Genomic DNA, 22,758 nt, shown 5'->3' with positions numbered 1-22,758 from the left:
ACGTGCTAAAATTGGTCTTATTTATTTCACAGAGTGTCATGATCAGGAAGACTGATTTGAAACAAAGGGATTAAAAGAATTTCATTTTTGTAAGCTTATGTCGCGTAAACTCTATTAGGTATAATGTTTGGTGTATTTTCTATTATTTTCGTTTCGTTTGCGAAATGTAGTTTCTACCACAACTCCAAAAACCATGTCAAAATGTATTGTGTTTAACTTGTCAAAACAACATGTAGGCCCTATTTGTATAATATAACAACCCATGCTATTGCCGACGACTGGACGCTGGTCCTAACTAGAATTGGTTAAAATCAACTAGACTAGATTTGTCAATATGACAGCATATTATCGTAGACAATGTGTCGTGTTGAAAAGACTGGCTCTCAACATTTCAACATACTTTATAAAAAAGGATAAGATATAAGATAACATATTTACTTTATAGAACAACCATCAAGATAATATGCAATATAATATTATCCAACCTTACAATTCGCCCATTTTAATGACCAATCATCGTTAAGAGCAAACTTCGACTTCTACGAGTGTTTATGTCGGCCATGAACCACGCACAATTTTAATAACCCCCCCCCCCACTCAATTATCAGATTTATCTAATATAAATATTATTTACTTGATAAAATATTCAATGGAAAACAGAAGAATGACAAACTGTTAATGGGCTGTTGACACATTCGCTAATGCAAGAACCTGGGATTGAGAAGGGCGCCTTTTTAAATAACGTTTTTCAACTTATTCAGTCATTCTCTCTATCCTATTCGTACTGTTTTTATCTTTTTCTACGTTCATGATATAATTTTGACCAGGTCACGTGATGAAGGGACTGTGGCCTGGTGTAAGTTTGTACTCTCCCAGCTAGTCTATGTGTCCACGCGATCACATGGCACGATCACACAACTCACGTAAGATTAAGTAGAAACATAGTTTGGTTAAATGTGTTTATTTTATTACGAAAAATTAAAGTAAGCCAAAAGATTTTGGGCAACTTCAACCTAGTAAGGATCGCGGTCAGTGTCTGTGATGAGAAGTATTCTGAACAAGTGGACTCATGTGTACTTCACCTCTCATAAAAATTGACAGTCAAATACGTAATATGTTGGATAGGCAGTCTGGTGTGTCGGCAAAGTCCATTTCCCTTGAGCAAGGTTTGCCAAGGACAAGAAAGTACGTGAACAGCAAAAATAATCTGTGCTATGAAGTGCACATCGAAGCGTTGGAGTTCAGTCAATGCTTCTAAAATATCTTTACCGTGCAGCCCATGTTAGGTTGTTTACAAAAGTCAAATGTTCTTGCCTAAAGTGTGATGCCTCGATATGTCAGATGTGATGTGATCCCTGCCATATAAGCTTAGTATACAAATATCATACCAATGATCTCAACCACACGTTTTATCCGGACAAGGCTCCTTAAAGTCATTGACATTTAAACTAAATAACACCAAAAATCACAAAAAGACAACCCTTCCACGACGACGGTTTTTATGTCTTTGTAATATTATCGTTTTTTTGCTGACTATGGTCCACATTAAAAGTATGGGATTGCAGTCATTTTGTTATCATGGTCGCTTAGGGCATCAAAAAGAGAGAGAATCACTTTAGAAAACTACAGTCTACCATATCAGTCTTTGCTTAATTGTCAATCGCAGTACACTAACGATCGACTTACCATGTGACTAATTTGTTGAGTTAATGATTATTACGTATGTGATGTCGATACGCATCATGGCTGCCTTAGCTTCGCTTAATGCATGGTCAGGTGACCGTGCTTGAAGGGACAGTACCTGGAACGTTTGAGCAATTCAGGGCTCGAAATTAGCGGTAGTCCCGCGTCCACAAACTTCCAACTTTTTCCAAGGGGGTTCCAAAGTCCATGAAATGGTGGCCCACATGGACTACTAAAGCCTGTCATGGGGACATGAATGAAATTCAGTCAGTACTTGGCGTGCCATGTCCGGTCTTCCACTTTTGGATGTCGAGCTAAATGCAGTCAAACCCAGCTTGCCACAGTAAGGCCAGACTATGACTTTGTTTTGCAAATTACAAAGACGACCTTGCGATTGAACTTTGCAAAAAAGTTTCAACATCTCAACTGATGTACTTGGATGACAGGCACAGAAAATGATGGCCAATGAAAACGTATTCTCATTGAATTTTGATCAAAATGTATCAATCAAAAACTCCTCCCTACAACAGAAAGTTCATGGTCTGTTTTAGCCCTGCTGAGAAGGTGGTGGACATTGCCATGACGACTATCAAAATTGGCATGCAACTCTGAGAATGAAACGGGTTGTCAATACAATGATAGGTCATCAAACTTTTTGGTGTCAATGTCGTCAATTATACCAGTTTCTTATGAGTAATAAAGGTGTGCAAGTATTCATATCACATGACTCACAAATTCACTACATGGGCAGAATAGAAAAATTGCTTTTTCTTCTCTTGTTAATGGGAAAAAAATCCCTAAACTAAAATATGCATGGGCTACCAGCCATTGTCATTGGGCTACGAACTTCAGAAAATGGTAGTCCAGGTAATACCAGGGGGAAAAGTTAATTTCGAGCCCTGCAGTTGTTCACGATTTTTTATGTATGTCGATTGGAAGTTCTTGTTCTCCTTCCCACAGAATGTTGAAATACCAAATATTTAACTTGTTAAAATGGTGTCTGTGGGAGTAGAATGTAAGTTGTGTTATTGTTTACATGTGAATTCTAGTCTAGATCAGAATTCATTTGTCAACATTAACAATATAGTTTACACAAAGTAAAGGCTGAGTTGACAACCTGAATACAATGCTTTGAGGAGTAGTAAAACAAATTGGAATTAAGATTTAAAACAGAAATATTGAAGAAAATCATCAAAAGTTACAGCTACTGGCCTTCTAAATCCGGCACGTGTATCAATCATTCGTTACCAGTGTTATTAAAATAGCTGGCGTATGGTAGGGGTGGAAATTTACAATACATACTGTTTTGTCAAAGGTTACACCGCATATCGCAGAATTGCTATATTCGGCCAAAAGCAGTTACTTTTTAAAAATACCCTGGGACGGATAGCATTGTATCGCGAATAGTTTGTATATACTGTAAGTAAATGCATCACTGCAATGTTTCGCCATGTGTTCGTGGTGTTGAAATAGAGTAAAAAATGTTTGGTGAAACACAAAACGTAGTCCAATCGTTTCAAATTTTCTCACAGACAGTCAAGGTTCCTGTTTATCAAATATATAGCATTTACAGATTCTTTGATCAAAGGTCAAGGACAAACATGAATGCACGGTAACCTGCCATAGCTTTATATGACACAGTTTTAAAGACCAACATTTCACATATAGGGCAATAAATAAGTTGGCATACACTACCTTCTTTATTTGGGGGATCATCAACAGAATGATATATCTGAATATACTGTCCAAGGTTAATGGTATAAATAAAGTATTTCACATCTCTCCTGACAGTGGCGATGAGAACAGGCCACTATTTATAAAACACCATGAGGACTGTAAATTTGTTATGCACAGTCACCGTGGTCACCGACAGTATTTAAAGTAGCGAGATTGTCTACGCTGTGGTTATGGTCCACTATCCTTACTTTGACTCTGGATAGGACCCACTATACCACCTGCTGTGCGGTATCCTAGCACCGATGCTGTCGTAACTAGTGATGGGCTGGCGGCAAAACACTCGATCTCCGATGTATCGTTCATAAATCGCGCATTATTGCCGGCCGCACGAACTAAATACCTCCAACAAAATACCTCCACATTCCCAAGTAATTTTCGTGTTCCTGCTGCCTCAAATTCACTCTCGCATATCTTTTCTCAACCATCCTTCAAAAATCAGAGGACAGTGAGTATTTTACTTACAGAACCGAACTGTTGCTACAATTCACAGTGCTAAAATGTATGAAAAACTTGATTTGCTCGAAAATTAAATAATTCAAAGCAATCGTGTTGAGAAAGTTAATTTTCTCTTCAAAATTACACGAAACTGCCTTAAAAATACAAGCACACAAAACCGTTTGAATTTACACAAAATTGAAATTTTAAGATGAGACGGTAAATGTTGAATGCTTCTTTATCTCTGTAATAATCCTGCATCTGAGAAGGCTTAACGCAGAATGTTGATTCTGTTAGGGTGACGAGGTGGGTTATGCCATCAGAATTTGTTCAGTAACTTTGGATCCGATGAGTTAGTTCATGCATGAAACAAAACGTGAGTATTCCTAGTGTTACAATGAACACAATTTGGCGAATCCAGTTGCATGAACATCCCTCGAATAAATCATCAAATATTTTAATAGGTTAAAAACAACACGACCTCAAGTTAAAATGGTACCAGTATACAGCTATAGGTCTGAATATGATAACGTTGTCAGTGTTAGGCAACCAAGGACAAGAATGTTCACTAGTATGCTATATACCTTGGATTGAGAGTGACTTTGGTAAGACTTTAATCCCTGAAGAAGTTTAACACTTACAAAAATGGGATAATAATGTGCAAAATCTCAGAAGCTTTTAACCAATTGGTTAACCGGAACTCATCATCTGGATTGAATTATTTCAAAACAATCAACTAATACCTTACTTTCAGACTCCCTAAGTCGTTATGAATAATCATAAGCTACCAATCAGATATAACCTTCCTATACGCTGCTCATTGCAAGGCAAAAAATGTGTCCCTGCCAATTCAGGTCCTTGCCAATTCAGGTCTGACGGACACGCATTATCATTTAATGTTGTCTCTTCAAAGTTTTTAACGTTAGTCAATTTTACTCTTGTAGATCAAAAAAACTTCTAGCAGCTGTTGCCAAGTGATGATTTTTGCATATGCGTAATACTATTGGTGCCACTAACATTATTTCAGTGATTCCTTGAAGTCCCCATCCATTGTTAAAACAACAACGGTAATTTTGTTTTCTTCTTGACTACCCAGTATACAAAATGTTTTCCTGTTTTTCTATATTATCTTTTTTCGACTTGTTTTATACATTCGCTGTGATTAGGCGTCAACCATCGACACAGATGTGATAGTAATACCATTATGCTTGTGGGAGAATACTCCACTGTACCCATAAGAGTACACAAATAGGCACAAACAGGGAATACTCCCACTATACATATTGGGGATAGTCCAACTATATACTCACAGGGGTATCCTCTCACTATACCCACAGGGTATACGTCCTCTATACCCATAGTAGAATACTCCCGCTCTACCAATAGGAGTATATATGTTCACCATACCCATAGGGGTATTCTCCCACTATACCCGTAGAGGGTACACCAATTAAATGTACTCAGTATAGGGGTATACTCTCACCATACCCATAGAGGATACCCCACTATACCCCTAGGGGATACTCCTACCATGTCTATAGAGAGTGCTCCGACTATACCCACAGGAGAATGCTCCCGCTATACCCATAAGTAAATATTCCTTCTGTACCCATCGGCGCACCTTAAAAACCGACTGATATGAGACCGTCACCCGGCGTTACACGTCTGTATTCAATGTAGAAGCAAGCCTAGACTTGTTGCTAGTTAGGACATATACAATTGTAATTGATAGGCAAGAGATTTCACACGGGACGCATTAACAAACGGCTGTCCTGAAAAATACTGGTGACGAAAGTTTAATTTTAGCGTACGTGAAATATTGTGTCGAAGTTTGCGCATTGTGTGATGCCTATACAATTTCCAAACACAGTCCTCCACTGACTGTTAGACAAATACAGTCCTCCACTGACTGTTAGACAATCACGATCCCCACGGACTGTTAGACAAACACAGTCCCGCACAGACTGTTAGACAAACACAGTTCCCCACGGACTGTCAGCCAAATAATGACATTCATGGTTACTCTAAAATTTCACAAGTGAGATGTACTCCTTGTAAATTTTACTGGGTAATAACGGAATAATTTGTGATGGCAAGGGAAACAATTATTATTCACCAGTGGAAAGTTCGAATTTATCCATATCCCGTGAGGTTTCTTATAAGTTCTTGAAAACGTTCCAATATTTCACGAAAACTTACTAAAACACGACAAGTACACATGAGAATGGTGTACCGTACAGATTCGCTGACCTCTCGGATGAGTGTAAGCTTGTGTGCTAAGGTTCAACGTGAAGTTGCTGCGACGCAGGAATTCGCACATTGCATCTACTACAGATATATTTCAACAGTCAATTAAATTTATCGATAGTTGGAGTCGGTACTCAAATTACTTTAAGAGAAGATAAGTGATACTAGTCGATATATGTTTTGGTCAGTGAGTGTTTTCCATCTTCCATATAACATATTAAAAATTGAAAAGTCTCTTAGAGCTTTGTCAGGTTCAAATATTTTAATTTGAACTTATCATTTATGTAGAAAGCATTTAATCATGATTTTAAAACCTTTGAAATGGGAAAACATCTTCAAGAGAATGGATTTTACTAACAGCAATCTTATCCGCCTCAAAACATGTGCAAAACTCCCTTAGCGCCGCAACAACATCCAAATATAGACATTCGATGCAGGCTGAAATGCTACCAGTATTTGTCATATATTTCTATATATAAATATACCAGATATTACGTTTATTCACTTCCAGCATGAGAGCCCAGCGGGGCGAATTGAGCATGTTCTTTGACAGATGTAAACAGGACTTTCCAACCTTTTGATACGTAGACGGATATTAATCTTTACACTAACAGTATTTGTTCGAAAAGAATCACTTTACATTTTCCAGAAGTAACCGCCGTCATAGATTAAAGGGAGGGGGGTCGTCGGAACTCAGCTCACAGGTTGACGACCGATGTAAACACTGTATTTAGGGTACGTTGGCGATTGATGAAAGTTACAACGTGTTTGTTAACAATGGGTATCGTAAAATTTAAATGTTGCAGCTATATTGACGTTATGCATCTAGATATCATTCATGAAATTCATTGTTTATAATCGAGAAAGTCGCACACGCGCAGTTCCGATGACCCTCCCCTTTAATGTTCGAACGCTGTGTTGTTGTAAAACATGCCGGGACGTTTGTAAAAGGGCGGCGTGTTAAGGTAATATGCACCTCGATAGTAATAGACTTAAACTTTTGCTGAAACTTTCTTCAAGGAGTCTTTCAACCTTTCACTTTCAAAATCGAGACTAAAAATTTGGGGTCACCGTGCAAAATTTGTTACTAGAGAAACAAATTACCAAAGTTTTACCGATATTTGAAATTCAAAATGGGCGCTATCGCTGTGTGAACTCTATGGAGAAAAATGAAATTTTGGATTTTCGAAAACCTAAGACGGTGAATTTTCTCTCACACCAAAAGCTTTAAATTAGCCCCAAAATGGTAGATCAGAAAAATATTGTAAAAGTTTGGGTCTGAATATCTGTCCCTGAGGCGCATTCTACCTGAAGCGATGTAATATCTTTAATTGTTTTTTCTTGGTTTTGGTGAGCCACATGATGAAGTCTGAAACAGGATTCTCTGTTTGTTTTCACTGTTTGTCTAAATCCTTCTTTGTTTGGTATTTTCATCCTTGCAATGTCAGTCTCAATTCAAGGACCACCCTCCGTGATTCATGTATACGTGAACAGGTCTCGGTCAAGTTGCCAGTAACCAAGCAGCCAACCCAACCAGTTCACGCATACATGGATCACGGAGAATAGTACCATTATCCACTTGGTCTTAAATTGATGGAGAATAAGTATACTTGATCGTTTGATAGAGGATTTGAAACTTCGTACCAAGTGACTATGTGACAGGGACGATGAATTTTGGTTGATTGTAGCCGGACAACAATGGCAGTTTCCACCTAGCCTATATTGAGTGTAACGCTGTAGATACTGGCTGTCTTCGTTTGAAATCAACGTTTTACACTAAGCCTTATACAACATAATATTTGCTGACGGTGACCTATTCACAATCGGAACTATTTTACAGGACTTCTGGCACACCAAGTTCAACAAATTACCATTACTCATTTTTCTTTTTGTACTTTCACTGTGTCACTGAAAAACGCAGTTGCTTTCACAACAGTATGGTGATTTGTTATTCCATATGTTTCCAGACACAAGCTCCTCTTTCATTTTTGAACAATGATATGAGATTACGGGTCTCAACGTCATTATCTTGATCAAGACCGCAATTCGTTGATCGAATTTGACTCATATTATTTTTATTTTTGTCTGAGATAAGGATATTGTCAAAATCTACCCTAAATAAGCTTTCTTCGATGCAATGGTATATAACCATATTTGGAAACTGTATTCATGTAGGCCTATTAAAGGGACGGACCATATATTAAATCTTCGGAGGTAGTTAAAGTGGAACAAGCATGCAAAACCAAATTGTTACAAATTCTAAACCTTGCTGTTCTTGCGATAAAACAATAACACGACCAGAATGCAAAAAAAGTGGAACATTTTAAAATTTGCCAAATATTAGAATGCGAAAATCTGCATGTCGTCATTGTGACCCCGGCCACCAGGATTTATTGTTCTGCTTTTAGAATTTACCAGGGAAGTAAATATCAGCACTGTATCCTACTGGCGCCATTTCAAATCGTGACGTCACTAAGTTGTTCCAATTTGACGGTGAAATATCCTTCGGTTCAGTGCACTACAGTTTTGAAAGGTGGTACTTCAGTGTGAGCTTTTCATGATATTAGTTTCTTGAAAACTAAAGGTTATAAACAGATAAACCAGGTTATTTCACAATGGATCCAACATCTCTTTGAAGAATACTAAATAGGCATATGGTTACTTCGCCTGTCGATTGCTGCCCCGCATTTAAAACTAGTTTTCTAAACAGACGTTTAATATCCACTACAAAATAGCCTTGCACACATTTTATAACATAATGATATTATAAAAGTTAGATACATATGTATTAACGTCATTATTTCAAACACTATGTTTTAGAGGGGATCAATCATTCAAATTCCAGAGCCTGGTCAGTCAGAATCGGTCATGCGCACTATAACTACAGGCGGAACTACCTGTCGCCACTATGGCTAACTGCTCTGTCGCCAGACTTTTTGAGTTGGTTTAATTGGAATTGTAGATAAAAACTTCGCGAAGCGGTGATTGTAATATTGTGGCATGCGATAATCTAAGTAGTGACCATACAGATGTTAAGCAATTTTTGTTTTCACCTTTTGTTAATCCAGTCACCATTCAAGACGAAAGACGACAGGTCAGGAATTACAGATACAAACTTATTAAACCTTATGAACGTCTCAAAATCCAATCTATTGATTGTTTGGATAATTTCAAACTGCTTTCCCAAATTGCTTAAACTTGTTGGTGTCGATGATAGAAACCAAACAAAACTAAACGATTTTGCATGAACTCAGGAATGAATGGCCAATGCCATAATAAGGTGTTTCATAAAATGCGTCAATATCGTGTTCTCAAAGTATCGTCTGTCTGCTCTAGGTAACTGTTACACACACAACGTTAGAGGCGCTGCGTTCAAAACATGATACGTTAATCATGTACAATTCTTTCATCAATAAAACAAATAGTAACATTCAAAATTATCGTTATCGACAAACCATAAAACAAATCACGGTCGAATCTATCAAGGTATCAAAGAGATCGATGCAATCTTGATTTTATACTATTAGAGAAATTTCTCATAATCGATTCTCAAACCGTCACATAAGCGTTCTGTATTTAATCTCCAAATTTAGATACGAGAGCAAATTTTACCTGACGAACTTCCGACCTACCTACTGCCCAAATATTGTATGATCCACTTCAGGTACATGATGTAATCACTCTAGTCATTGATATTTTAAATATGATGTGTTTTCTTTTCATTTACATAATACTTAGTGATACAGCATCCAGTAATATATTTCCCTTGAATGACACACGATTTATATAAGTATTTAACTCTAGCAGAAAGATAAAACTCGTACACAGACTATACTCATGCAAATCCACACAGCCACGAGAGACTGTGATTCCACGCAGAAAAAATACTCACGCTGAAACATAGACAAATGCAGGAGACTGACACACAGACAAACACGGGGCAGAAGTGCAGCAATAGCACGTCTGTTCATGCTATTTTCACACGTCAACAAATGAAGTAAATCATGATTCGAAAAATGTTTCATCATGAATCAAATAGAATACCAGCTCTGTGCCTCAAAGATGCGACTCTACTAAACGTAAAAATAGAAACAAATAAAATTGAAATATTACACATTGAAATCTAGCGATCTCTTCGACGATTTTAGCATCGAAAGAAACATGATAGATGAAATTTACATCGTAAAATATGTAAATGATTTGTATTAATGGTATATTTAAGTGTAGAGCAACACTTGACATAATCACTTTGAAAGATCGTCTCGGCGTTTACGTGCAGTGAGCGACAACCCTGAAAGGTAAGTGAACGTTCAAGGTGTTCGCAGTAGTGCTATGTGTTTACGTTTACGTCCGGAGTTACCACCAACCCACTATACCAACTCATGAGAGCAAAGATCTGAGCGTCAAAGCCAACTTCGCAGTCACCCGAACTAATTCAACCTCTTCACACGGTACAAGTTAAAATCATCAATACAATACTTATACACCAATTTGCTTTAACAAAACACTTTAAACGTTGCTCAACGCAGAATAATTACATGAATGGTGTGTGATTCTGTCAATCCTTACATGTGACATTGATTCTGACTGAAAATACGATCTTTCGAAAATAGGCTTTCACATGCACACTGATTCGTTGAGAGGGTGTATCTGTCAGGGAAGGATGCCGTACTATTGATATTGAACAAAGATATGTGGCACGAATCTTGCGACCAAAAGGTATCTCACAAAGTTATTCGATTATTCTACTCACTCTGATCCCGTGTTCAAAGATGGCAGTACAGCGATAGCGATGCTTATATGTCTGTGCACGTGGGGAATGTTTATTTTTCAATTTGAACCATAGACCCTAGGGTCATGTTTGAACAAAATCAAACCTTTATTCTATACCTTCTGTCCGAGCCTGTTTTCGTGAACAGACTTTCAATCCTTCCTGTATTTCAAATTGAAACAAAAATCCTTCAACTCAAGTAAAAAGTATTGTTATCAACTTGCCAATGCTCCATGTGGTGGTCATTGCTTTCTGCAATCACAATAAAAAAAAAGAAAAGATTAGCTAAATTTAAAAAACGGTGGTCTGCGTTCATTGTAGATAGTTTTGGATCGAGATTTCTGCTACTGAAATGATCAGGTTTTATATTTGTTAGTCTATATGGCTTAGGATTGGATTAATTTTATTTTTAGTATTCGTAGAATGAATTGTTTTGCAAAGATCAACACATTAAGATTGGCTATATGTAAACATACGCAATGTTGTATCTTTGGTACCGTATTGTTGTTGGTTGCGAAAAGACATTCTTGTATATGAAATTTGAAAGTAGAAACTCCGATAAGTAAATAATGTTAGTGTAATAAGACCACTGAATCGAAGTCCGTGCAAAAGATTTTTTTGCATTATTCAACGAACATTTGGAATTTAGACCACTTGGGTATCAAAAGTTACCGTCAGTGTTTTCTGGCAGTTTGATGTTATTCAATCGCTCAAATCCGTTTACACCAGCAAATGCATGCAAAACAGAGATCGTACCATACTTGTATTGCTATTCATTGAGAAGTATGATGGTATTCCAATTGTTGCGTACGTGTACATTTTCTGACTGCCATATGCTTTCATTTTCTATCCTCTGTACCCCTATAAAGACGTGACTGTCAACCTAAGGCAATGAACACACCCATAAAAAACAATATCCACTTGGTTTAGTTTACATAAGCTGCCTTAATTTCAATTTTATACAACTTACAACTTAAAATATTGACAAAAATCTTTCACTTGACACACACAAACTTGATACAGAGCCCGACTTTTGACCATTTACCACCATGACTTTTTCACAGAAGGCTTCAAATTTCAATATTTTAGCAGAACAAAAAATATTATGCCATTTTTTTGAGGAGCATTCGATACGTGAGATATGGAAGCTATGCTAATTTGTTTTAACAATGTGTCCATCATTGATTGAAAAGCCTATGTGAAGTCAACATTGATTGAGCATTCTGGTATTATAGACTCTTTCTGGTATGATAGACTCCCCATCTAGTCAACTTGCAGGGATTTACCATGCAACTCGACTGCCTATATTGTTGATTAGTCACTGACCAAAGGCGGTTTAATGTTGTATAAGCCCTGTATCCAGTGCAAAAATAGTATTTAATACTCTTTACTTGCATGAAATAGTAAAACGGGCAAAAAAACGGAAGTCTGCTGTGTCGTGTTTGCAGCGCTATGTGCAATAACTCACAAGTGACCCACGCTGGACAGTAAACTCCCTCGGTCTGCCTTTTTGTTTGCACTAATAGATTTTAAGTTTCGAAATCAAAGAAAATAACTACAACAAGCTGACAGACTTTTCATCCCCTAAAGGGAAGTTATTTTCAAACTTTTAAGCAGAACAGTCGACAGTTCATTCATGGACGTAGTCCTGGTCTATGACTTTGCCAAGTGTAGATATACATTTCACCAAGTTTTCTATGATTACGTTCTACAGGTCAGTCTTGTACCAGTATCGAAATCAAAGAACAGAGTAAAGAAAACCACAGCAGAAGAATCATGGGTGTCATTAGCTTCATAGTCATCTTGGCTCTGATTGGTTGTTCCCTGGCACAGTGTCCAGCCCCGCAAGATTTAGATGCAACTGTCTGCGCCGTACTGTACCAAAATGGCAATGAGGACGGGGAGAGAAATTGCCGTGGAAAAGATCTGCCAATTGACCGAGATGTCGAAGAGAGGACCCGATTGGCCAAGCATGACGGCGACTGGAACAACGCGGCATCCTCCGCTGTCGTTGCTCCAGGATGCAAGTTCACGATCTATGACCTTTCAGGCGGATCAGATGAACCAAGGAAACTCTTGCGTGAAGGCGCCTACTTTTTCGGAGACATCAGACTATCTACCGACCCGGACAAAAACTGGGATGACCGTGCTTCTTCTTATATTTGCAAGTGTGATTGAGAGGCCCTATCAAGGCATTCGATCACTAAGTAGTGACAGGTCGCTTATTGCTACAGCCTAATTGAGAAAACTCTTTCACTTTCAGTTAAGGTCATTTCGATTGAATAAAGAATTCAGCTCGCTTAGGATTTTTGGCATTATCTGTACCAATATGAAACCTCTCTTCTGTAATATTCTTCACTCGTAAGCAATAAAGCATGTTGAACTCGAATAAAGCTCCCATCATGATATTGTGTGTGTTTGAGGTATGCCCAGGTAAATTTTAAAGTTTGCTAAGTACTGTTACGACACGTCTGTATGGCAATAACAGAAATATTATACAAATTTGAAATTTTGTAGTAATTTTTAAATCACTGGTGCACGTTATACGTCCTCGAATAAAACAATAGACTTTTGTGATTTCTGTGAATGGTTTTACGAGTCAAGATTCCAGTATGAGTGTTTTGGCAATAGTAAGACTCGTCATTTAATAAGGCGAGAGGCACGCACAGTAACTCTAAGCTTTCGATACATTCGTTATGAAAATAGTGAACAATCGTGTTAGGTGAATATATGATCCAAACAATTATGAGATTCATAGGAATCATACGTTAAAATGCAGAGAGAGAGAGAGAGAGAGAGAGAGAGAGAGAGAGAGAGAGAGAGAGAGAGAGAGAGAGAGAGAGAGAGAGAGAGAGAGAGAGAGAGAGAGAGAGAGAGAGTAGCAGAAGCTGAGATAGGGACAGAGAGAGTCACACAGACAGTAGGTTATATAGGTTATAATAATTTGAGTGTACCTATGACTTTGCACGTACGGACTGTAGTTAAATAAGGGATCACTGAAGGTGGTCGTGGGCCCGATGTTAAAATACATCTATAAGCTTACTCTTTTCTGAACAAGCGTAGCTGCTAGTTTCCCCGGGGGGGGGGGGGGTAACTCCCATAGATGGCTATACGGGGAGGGTCCGCGCGAAAGGGGTCGTTTTTTTGCACTGTTTGGTATCAGAAAGGGTATACTTTTCACGAGGTGTTGGTATGAGAAAGGGTCCGGTTTTAAACACAAACTGACATTTGTTAAAAAATGAGAAATTGGATTCCCAGATTCATTATGTGGCTGTTTGATTCGCTCCAGTGTTAATATAACTATACCAACATTAATAAGATCCATGTTAACATCAATATGTTTATGGTACCTACATTGATAAAAGATGCAGACTGCCATAAAAAAGCCACCTTCTTTTCCATGTTTTATCAGGTCATTTTTTGATGACGCCTCATGTCAGGACTCTTGCCACTGATCTTTACTATTGGCACTGTCATTTAATGAACAGTATTTCCGAAATAACACGTTTATGTAGTTGTGGAAGTATACTATTTTTCTGTTCCATTTTTGAAAAAAAAATGTGTGCAAAGCTGTGTTTTTGCTACAATGACACTGAAATTCTTTGTTCTGAGTACCATCACTTTTCCAGTCTTTGAACTTTGAGGGACTTTCCACACTAAACAGTCTGTCTCTTTTTGTCTTTCTTATTTCAGCCCTGCAGTTCAAAAAGTTTGTCCAACTCTAGATGTACCCAACCATGGGCGACAATACAAAAACACCCTCGTCTCCCTGCTAAATAAAAATCCAAAGTTATCAAGTGATAGGCTAATTAGGGTCAGACAGGTACAAAAATCCCTTGATTGTCCGAACATTTCATGTCAAGAGACAGCCTGTATTTCCCTATTTGAGGACTATGCCATTTATCAGAAAGGAAACACATCTGATGAGGATTCTTTTACAGTTGGTAAACTTCAGCGTATGATCAAGAAAGGTAGACGGGGTTTTATTGAGTACCGGGATGCTATCAAGTTTGACAGTGAATTGGTTAATGAAGTTTATGGAGTTCTTCAGTTATACCAAACTACTAGTGTTGAGAGAGAGTATACAGCAGGTGGAAACATTGTTACCAGAAAGCTGAGTACACTTCTCTGCCAAGTAAATCTGGAGTATTTTCAGGAGCATAATGTCTTCAGAATGCCTCTGGCAGAACAGACCATTTTGGATGACTTGGTGCAGGGAAAACGTCCAAAACGTCAAGTTGGACAAGAGACAGTCACTAATAATATTGATCATATTGCTGATGGTGCCTGGGGTGATGATGGTATCATCCGGTTGACAGTGCCTCCATCAACACAATGACAGTGGAAGTGGACTGAGACGATCACACAGAATAAGAACAGTCCGACTGTTCTTAGACTGATTAGATTATTATATTGTATGGTATCAGAAAGGGTAGGTTTTTTTGCTCAAAACTGGTATCACAACAGTTTGGGTTTCCATGTTCGTGAGGACCCCCCCCCTCCCGTACTATTAGCCATGGAGTTACCCCCCCCCCGGGCTAGTTTCCCTATGACGGAAACATATAAGCTTGAGCGTAACTTCCGAAGACGTCGGTCGATAACCAGAGCGAGAGTTTTGCTTCTATAGCTGTAGCTGCAATAATTGTAGCCTTGGTTGTTGGTGGGGATTGGGCTTCTGTCGTGCAGCTCGCGCCTTGCCCCAACCAAGGCTACAAGGCAATACTCATATTGCCACGTAAAACGCGGTCACAAATCATAAAAAAATCACTATCTGATCGTGACCACCCCATCTCCCAAGATCTAATGGTCCGTCCCTTACCATAATAACAAAAAGCTAGTTTCTGTGTTCTTGATAACGCTCCTTGAAAACAAGGAAAGGGTTCCTTTTCCCAAAAGCTCTCCCAGGAAAAGATTCGAATACGTAATATATACTCCAACTCTAAAAGAAAATAAAGTTTTAGTCCTGTACCTTCAATAAAGTGATTCAAACCGTCTCTTTGGTTACGTTAGAAGTATTCAAAATTATTATACAGATGTTATGACTACAAGTTAGGAGTCTGAACCATTTTTGAACTTGCAAAAAAAAATTAATTCCACCACGACACTTAATTTTAAAATTACAAAATACCCTTGCTTTGGCCTATCTCTACAGCAATTTTCACGTGAAAATTCGTAGCTGCAAAAAATGTATAAAAATTCACACGGCCCATATTACACGCAAAGAGCGATTCGTGCATTCTGTAAAACGTTAAATTTTGATACTCACTAAAATGCAGGTTTTAGACTTCCTTGACATCGCTAAATACACATGAAAATTACAGATGCATGAAAATTCTACTTTTGTGAAGCTATGTTAATAAACAGAATAAAAAATGCTGGCTCTAAATATATCTAGCAATATAGCGAAAGCGCATATCATTGTGTTTGAAAACTCCATGTAATTAACAGTAGAAGATTTATGATGTCGTGTTTGATAAATTTAGCATTCTTAGCCCTGTTCCATTAATATTTATACAAATTTCGCATTACAAACATATTCAAGAGAGTATATCAGTCACATTATAGTAACGCTGGACAGGTTGTAAGCATCGAGGAAAGCGTCGGACCTCTATACAGGTAAGATAAGTTTTTTATTTATTTATTTATTTATTTATTTATTTATTTATTTATTTATTTATTTAGGTAGACCAACGGGCATAAAGCCCATTTACCGGCACCTAGGAAATAAAACTTAACATATAAAAAAGAAAACTATGCGCAAAAACATAAAAAGTGACATCACAATCATAACTAACTAACTAACTAACTAACTAACACGTTGTTAAAAACAACAATCAAGGAAACTAGTAAAAACATGCACCCTGCAGCGCATGCCGAAAGGTGAAAGTAGAACTAAATAAATCAATATTTGGATGATCTTTTAAGATTCCATTGATAGTATTTAAACATCTTAAAATTGGAGAGTATTTCCTGAGATTAATTCTAGAGGCACTGATGCGGAAAATGTAGCTATTACGCAGCTGTCTGCATGGTACGTTAAAAGGTATTTTGTACAAAATGGACGAGCAATTATAATGTGCATTGACAAGTTTGAAAACAAAAGTGCCATCTAAAAATTGGCAATAGGTAAAAGGCAAGTGATTAAGTAGCATTTTATATGCATGGCAAAGTCGGTTAGCGAAGATGAATACACAAATGATGGATTTCATATAGATTCTTGGTAGTGGCTGAAGAATACAACCACCATATGCATCGACTGTATTGATTGTGAAAATGCTAATTTGATAAGAATTTTCACATTTGGACGAAGATATTTTGAACTCTGATCTATAATTCTGGAAAACAAAGAAAAACACACCGAAATGTTAGCAGGTTGGTGTATTGCCATATCCATTACGTTATCCATGATATCGACATTTTACACTCTGATAGGTCATGACAGGTCAAGGTTAATATTACAAGCTTGTTAAAAGGCCCTAAGAAACAAGGAATGCCATTAAGTTGACTCCTTTGCTTTTTGAAGTCTTCGAAATCACTCACTGGTACAAGAGATCTTAACGTGTCGATGACACATGATCTGGTTGACCTTTTATAATCTGAACAAATATACGCATTTTGTTGTCATGAATATCTATATAGTTGTAATCTAATACCACACTTTTTATCAGGTCAACTATTTCAAAGGTAGCTAAACTTTACGGCAAAATTAAAATTGCCAGAGATTATAAACTTGATACTCTAACTTTGGGTACAGGTGAATGGAATGAACGTGTATGCGAGACATGTGCTTATGTTATAGGTCAGATGAGTCGATGCCAATCGTGGCAAGTTCAATTCTGCAACATTTTCTGTGTCTTTCATCTGGTTGGTTAGCTTTAGTGATAGCCAGCTTTTATCTTCGAGGCTATCTTAAATGCCAATTATTATAAGTTGCATTGAATATACTGTACATATTTACGCAATACATTGTATGCGTTAGAGGGAGATTTGGTTGTAACTCTTTATAGACAGAGACAGTTGACCGAGTAGTTTGGACGTTGACGTACATAATTAGAAAGCATTCAGTGATAACGATGGATGGGTCGGGTAAACAGAGATGTGACACTTTTTAAAAACTATTTTTAGAAACTTTTTAGAAACTCTTTACCACCGAACACTTACCACACAAGGCATTTACCACCCGGACTATTACCCCCTCTCTTAAAAATTAATTTTAAAGGACATCTGATTCATTATCTTTATTTTCATACAGTTTCAACTTTGCTTTGACATAGCACAGATACTGTCTATGATTCAAACTGCCTTATCGAGTGTATTTTATAAGTTGATGATGAAGGAATTAGTAAATATTTTATGAAACATCTAACACACATTCTACCAGTAAAATATGAAACTGAAGATGTGTGTAACTTTCGATGCAACCCGGTTTTGACTAAAAAAGACAAAAATGGAAAAAGAGACAAACATTATTAGTTGCCTAGTGTTAGGGTCAAGGTTAGGTTTAGGGCAAGTCAATAAAATGATTCGTATAGGGACATTATTTCAGTCCGTTAACATATAGTTGTTATTTTAAGGTTATTTATAATATGCATTTATTATAGAATGCATGGTAAGACATACAGTGTTTAGTTCAAGATTAACATTTCAGCTAACAGCCGCAGGCAACTTCGCATGGCGTAGTGGTAAGAGTGAGAGCCTTTAGTTTATAATAGACGTCCAGGGTTCAATTCCCTGGTAAGCATTGTAACCTCCACAAATGTAATAATCTCCATAAATGTAATATCACCCATAAATGTAACAAAAATCAACCATAAATGTAATAAAAACACCACCCACAAATGTAATACTTGTCAACCATAAATGTAATAAATCTATTTTGTCGTTGCAATTGAGGAATTAGCCCTTAAATATTCATCTTTGTAATAAGGAAAGCAACTCCACACATTATTCATATCTTAATTGTTTGCGTTTAGTGTGTTTTGTACATTTGAAAGTGTATTTTACGTTTCCCTATTTTGGTACAAAACTGATTGGCCATGGCGAGACACAGCTGTAATCTGAACGTCAGTGCAGTCTCTACTCCACAGTGGAGGAGACTGTATAACACTACGATCCTTTAACGCCTTTTTATCGAAATTTGCCGTACTTTCTTAATCAGTCGCCTCAAATTCATCTTAAGTGCATAAATTGTGTGGAATAATCGATAGATTTTCTGTATTCCTATGTTGTCCCACTTGATGTTTGTTCCTTCACTGGGGATGTTAGGATGTCTAATTTTGTTCTACTGTGTTCAAGGTAGTGTTCGTATTGTTTTTACTAGATTTAAACATGGATACATGTTCTCGTCAACTTGTTTTGTGTCGTAAGTTTCTGTCATAAGGTTGCATATTTCTCTGTTATTTGTTCTGAGTCATCTGTCATAAACTTTGTGTGGTATCACTGGTTGACGAGTTTATTTTGACGCTTCCTTGTTATGTAATTATCAGTGTCTTGAACTGCTGTTCCGCTTCCATTATCTTTAGTAACGCTTTGATCGGTACCTCGCCGTTTTCTGATAGTATTCTCAAAGTATTCTATTCTGTGTTTCGGAAAGAAAACCTAGTTTCAGGAAAGTATGCAATAACATTACACTAGTCTTATTAAAGTTATTATTTACTTTGGGCATTGATAAACAAATGATCACATATGCAAGTTCAAGTTTATTACATTTATAGTTGAGTTTTATTACATTTATGGTTAATTTGTTTATTACATTTGTGGTTGCAGGTTGTTACATTAATGGTTGACAGTTTTATTACATTTGTGGTTGATTTTATTACAATTGTGGTTGATATTACATTTGTGGAGATTATTACATTTGTGGAGGTTACAGACATAGGGTAAATTAGAATGTAGAGTAACACTAGCGAGGCGTAGTGAAGGGAAATTCATATGGCACCCAGTAGGAGACAGGACAAGAAATGATGCACACGCAATATTCGCGATAGTTCGAAAACTTTCTTCTTCTTTCGTAATTTCCCATTTCACATCATTGTCGACAAAGCAATATTGTCGTTATAAATAGTGTTAGGGGGTAAATATCCGGGTCGTAAATGGTTGATGGTAATTATCCGGCGGGGGGGGGGGGGGGGTTAAATGTATGGTGGTGATTATCCAGAGGGTATTTGTCTGGGTGGTAACTGTCCTAGAACACTTCCTCCATTGCTTACGCATTAGTGACGAATGTATAGAGGCAATGATCAGAATAAGTACAGTGATATCGGGTCAAACATGATGACGTCATTCTTGTATTATTAGAAAAACTTCTTCTCGGGTTGAAAATATTTGCTGTCTGATTTTGGAAATGCCTGTCGTTTTTGTTTTTATCAAAGTTCTTAATTTACTGGTGATGATTTCGACATTTATTGTATAACAGAACGAATTTATGATCTACGGTAAAAATGGCAATGATTCGATCCGGAACTATGTCAAGTTAAGTGTATAGACCGTTTCTTATAGACTGATAGACCGTTTTTCAGCTCATCAACAGAAGTGAAGCCAAACGCGAGTACATTTGGTGTAATTAAAGTTATGAGATTTCTACTGAGCGTTATCATCATTATCTATGTTTTATTAGGCCGTTAAATACTGCAGCTGAGTGCCGGTTAAATTTTATCTCCAACAAATCTTAATGTTTCTATTTGTCCAAACCTAATTGTCGTTTTCATAGACTCTTATGATATGATTACAGTTTGCAGGTCAGAAAAGTTGACACATTTGAAGCTAGTTGACACATTTGAAGCTAGAAATTACAGAAGAACCATGCACGCCATCAGCTTCGTAGTCATCTCGGCTATACTTGCTTGTTGCCTGGCAAAATGTCCAACACCGGAGGACTTGGATCCTGACGTATGTGCAGTATTGTATGAAGACGGTAGCGAAGACAAAGAAAGGAACTGCCTTGGCGAAAAGGTAGTTCTCCAAACGAAAAATTCGAGAACCAGAATGGCTAAGCTTGGTGACTGGAATAACAAGGTGTCCTCTATGGTGGTTGCTCCAGGATGCAAGTTCGTGGCTTATGACCATTCAGGCGGCGAAAAGGAACCAAAGAAGTGGATGCGTGAAGGAGTATACTACCTTGGTAGATTAAGACAATCTGCAAAACCCACCAAATTTTGGGATGATATCATTTCGTCATACAAGTGCAAGTGTTGATTGAAACGACAAGGGCTCTGATGACATTCAATTATAATTTTGAAATGGAAGGACACTTTCTTATTTAAAACTATTCATATGTTGTGATTATCTTGTTTTCTTCCAATTTAAGAGATTAACTTGTGAATCCATTCGATTCTTGAAGAAGATTAATTAACTTCATAACATGCATACGGCAATGATATAAATGTATACCTTTGTGTAATTCTCTAAATTGTAGTCAACAAATTGTAACGTTGTATAACTCTACAGCACTAAGTGGATTACTTCTATATGAGCGATGTTTAAGGTCAGATCTCATCAATCACTCCACAGTCGTTCCACTCAGAGTCACTTCATGTTATGGCCGACCAGCTGTCACTTTTCAATTACTCCACCGTAGGAAAAGTTCACACGGTCGACTCTGAGTAAGTAGATTGTAGTGTGTTGGTCATTCAGTACCCAATCCTTCAGTGTCGTTGCACGCAATGTAGCCATTTCATCGCCATCGATACCTATACTCTTTAGAGTCTGTCCAGTGATTTTGTCTCTAATGCCATTTTGCCATCACTGTCTGCTTGTTTTCTGCTCACACTATTAACGTCTTATTTGAGTATACTTGACTTGACTTTACAAGGATTGTGCTCTATTTTCAATTTTTCACTCTGCTTCTTTGTTCTTTCAATCGACAAGTCAGTGCGGCTTATCTTGTCCTTGATTACACAATATATGCAGCTGTACAATGAATGACAATAAAAGGTGATTTCAGCGGTCAAATGTCTGCTATCAGTGTGTAACATCGGGTCCATATGGAAACATACACTACCAGTAAATATGTCAGTCGGTCTTAATAAATGATCTTGACAAACAAAGATGACACCACCTTGTATGACAAACTCACCTGAGTCACTTAGACGGTTAGTGTTGCCAGTGCAAGGAGTCAGTCTCAAAATGCACAGTTACACGGATCGATCACGGACAACACCCCCCCCCCCCCCTCTACTGTCTATGCACGGACTAAAAATACTCACTGCGGAAATAAAAAATAATTGTCACCTACAGATATCCCTGAAGACGAATTTGTTTTTGTATACGTGCAAAATACGAGTGTGTTGATCAGTCTATCAGCATCAGTCGCATCATGATAATATAAACATGATTGTTTCGGAAAAACAACGAATCATTGTCCACCTTGAAGAAATGAATACTACTGCACATTATTTTGTAGTATTGATAACGTGATATCAAGTTAAGACTACGCCTCGCAGTATTCCTGCCAAAGTCAAGAGGGAGAGCTTTTATTTAGTATGAGAGAGAGTTCAAAGGAGGAACTAGGGGTGGTCTATCATTGGAAGAGTGGCCCTCCCAAATCCCAATTCATAAAATATAACACTTCCCTTTCCAAAATTTAAACACGACCCCTTCCTATTCCAAATTTTAAAGTTTGAAATGTATGATTGATCTTGATAGAATTGCTGACTTCATTATGAATATGTTCACAGCTTTCCCAGAGTTGGAACTTCTCGTTAAAGTGTCATTTTCATCTCTTCGACCTTTTTAACGTAACAAAACGACGATGCGAACTTCGTCGATTGATATCCTGCCGTCATACAGAGCACGTTCAAATTTGTACATAAGGATCGGAGTTCAAGAGATTCACTCAAAACTTTGGATTTGCTAGAATTTAAAGCTATATATATCTGTGTACATAA

General features: G+C 37.4%; 2 long non-coding RNA genes across 2 annotated transcripts; both read left to right on the top strand.

The window, feature by feature from the left end:
- Positions 1 to 10,291: 10,291 nt before the first annotated feature.
- Positions 10,292 to 13,460, top strand: LOC139139569 (uncharacterized). The gene is made up of 2 exons (XR_011553811.1): positions 10,292 to 10,400; positions 12,588 to 13,460. It is a non-coding gene; the product is annotated as an uncharacterized lncRNA (long non-coding RNA).
- A 2,937-nt stretch (positions 13,461 to 16,397) lies between these two features.
- LOC139139775 (uncharacterized) lies at positions 16,398 to 21,823 on the top strand. The gene is made up of 2 exons (XR_011553878.1): positions 16,398 to 16,489; positions 20,604 to 21,823. It is a non-coding gene; the product is annotated as an uncharacterized lncRNA (long non-coding RNA).
- Positions 21,824 to 22,758: the final 935 nt, after the last annotated feature.

Source organism: Ptychodera flava, chromosome 9 (assembly GCF_041260155.1).
Source record: "Ptychodera flava strain L36383 chromosome 9, AS_Pfla_20210202, whole genome shotgun sequence".
NCBI lineage: Eukaryota > Metazoa > Hemichordata > Enteropneusta > Ptychoderidae > Ptychodera > Ptychodera flava.
The sequence above is the reverse complement of the archived record's forward strand: the minus strand, read 5'-3'. Positions and strand labels throughout refer to the sequence as shown.